Source organism: Carlito syrichta, unplaced genomic scaffold (genome assembly GCF_000164805.1).
Source record: "Carlito syrichta isolate Samal-C Ts95f unplaced genomic scaffold, Tarsius_syrichta-2.0.1 Scaffold316508, whole genome shotgun sequence".
Taxonomy (NCBI): domain Eukaryota; kingdom Metazoa; phylum Chordata; class Mammalia; order Primates; family Tarsiidae; genus Carlito; species Carlito syrichta.
The window spans coordinates 260,319-262,607 of record NW_007260604.1 but is presented as its reverse complement, the minus strand read 5'-3'; the positions used below and the strand labels follow the sequence as shown (position 1 = coordinate 262,607).

Below are 2,289 nucleotides of genomic sequence, written 5' to 3'. Positions count from 1 at the left end.
GGATACCACGCCCGGCTAATTTTTTTTGATTTATTGTAGAGATGAGGTCTCACCAAGTTGCCCAGGCGGATCTCAAACCCGCAGGCTCAGGCAATCCACTCGCCTCAGCCTCGCAAGACGCGCGACTGCAGGATTGCAGGCTGAGCCACCGAGCCCGGCTAAATCACATTCTTTTGTCATTAAAAACAAACCACCATTGGCGGTACCCAGGTTGCGGAAGACAACAAGCCCGGCGGCTACGGCCGGCCCACATCCTCCGCGGGGCAAGATGGCGCGCCAAGGGAGGCAAAAGACCGCAGGGGCTACGCCCGTCTCTCCCGCAGGCCTTCCTTCCAGCACCCTGCGGGCCCAGCAGAAGGAACTCACGTCCCAGCCTACAGATGCATATGGGCTTGCCCCAGAGCGCCTTTGCCTTGATACACAAGTCGGGCGTTTCACCATCCTGCCCTGGAAGCTCCGGGAGGGCGCAGGGTAGGTGCCGCCTCTGCGCTCCCACGGAGGCATGAGGCCACGTGAGTGGGTCCCTCAGTCTCAACAGGTGCCACACTGAGCGCTCCATGCTTGCAGACGCAGGGAGTTATGGCAGGGAGTTATGGCCTTTCGAAGGGCTGCCACCGCTGCTGGTTGCTCTGCGCTTTCACCTTAGAGCACTGTCAAGCAGAGGTTCCTGTGCAGCGGAAGCTGTCAGTGATCACCAAATTTGCCGTGCTGGCTGGTGGAAGTTTGTGGTGGTCTAAGAGTGTGTTCCATGTTTTCATTTCAGGCTAAAACCACCGAGTGTGGCTCCACAGGGTATGTGGAGAAAATCACATGCAGCTCATCTAAAAATAATGAGTTCAAAACTGCTGCTTAACTCTAATGAAACAACACTTAATCTGGAAATTCCAAGGGCCTGTCGTGGGTGTGGTCTTGGTCTTCGCTTGCCTTGTCACTATTAGTCAGCAACAACTGGTCAGAAAAGCTCTGGAAAAGGTCGGGAAACAAATCGATTCCACATAGTTACAACACTGCTCCCTTTCCCTGTGTCTCGGAGACGCGATCTCAGACAGAGAAAGTGGAAACCGACTAATTTGTAACCTTGGTTCTTTGGATCCTTGTGGTGGTATCCCCTTGTCCCCATCTTCCTCTTTCAGATCATTAATGAGCAGAATAAAAAGAGTAAAATAAAAAACAACTAACCATTAAACTAAAACTCAGTTCATGACTATAAAATACATATTGAAAGAGTTAAACATAGTAAAAATGAATTTGGAGACATTTGGCCTCAAAGACAGTTCATGTTCTTTGGAGACAATGTCTCGATTCTATCAGAAAAAGTAGGAAACATCAATTCTCAGATTTTCATTATGAACATCAAGAGTAGATTAACCACCTAGACTGACCGCTAATTTGACCTAGGGAAAATTACCTGAAATCTTTAGGACTGATCTACACCTAAAAATGTTGTATCTTTTATATAAGGTCACAAAACTACATGGACAATCTTAATGAAAATGTAACATAAATTGCAAAACATTCATTCCATGTAATACTAAGGAACCAAAATAAGCTTGTTCTCTTATTATTCACATCCCTAAAATACCTTACGCTACTGAAGCAATTTATATTGTTGTTCTTCCAATTCATGTCTCAGAATTGGTATTCTTTTTTTTTTGAGTTGGAGTCTCACTCTGTCACCCAGACTGGAGTGCAGTGGCACGCTCCCGGCTTCCTCAGCCTCGACCTGCTGGGCTCCAGAGATCCTTCCACCTCAGCCTTCCAAACAGCTGGAACTATAGGCACACGCTACTATGCCTGGCTAATTTTTTTGATTTATTGTAGAGATGAGGTCTCGTCAAGTTGCCCAGGTGGGTCTCGAACCCGCGGACTCAGGCAATTCACTTACCTCGGCCTCCCAAAGCGTGGGATTGCAGGCTGAGTCACAGAGCCCAGCAGAATTGGCATTCTTACACTTGTATTTTTAGATAACTACTCTTATTAGTAACCCTTTCATTTTTCTTGCCTCACATGAGAAGATTCTTATTGAAAATTCCAGAGAAGTTGCCTGCAGATACCCAAACACATTAAGACGTGAAAATTTCATCACAATAAGGGTAACATTTGCTTTATTTAAAATAATGAGTTGCGGCCGGGCTCGGTGGCTCAGCCTGTAATCCCAGCACTTTGGGAGGCCAGGGTGAGTGAATTGCCTGAGACCGCGGGTTTGCGACCCACCTGGGCAACTTGACAAGACCCCATCTCTACAATAAATCAAAAAATTAGCTGGGTGTGGTAGCGCGCGCCTGTAGT

At 47.3% G+C, this 2,289-nt stretch overlaps 1 protein-coding gene and 1 pseudogene across 2 annotated transcripts in view; one reads left to right on the top strand and one right to left on the bottom strand.

The window, feature by feature from the left end:
* Positions 1–2,289, bottom strand: part of LOC103277207 (transcription initiation factor IIA subunit 1-like) — a 27,375-nt gene that overhangs the window by 17,309 nt on the left and 7,777 nt on the right. The window lies entirely within an intron of this gene.
* Positions 580–1,174, top strand: LOC103277204 (annotated as a pseudogene). Its single transcript, XR_002481349.1, has one exon. The product of XR_002481349.1 is annotated as a protein JTB pseudogene (transcript).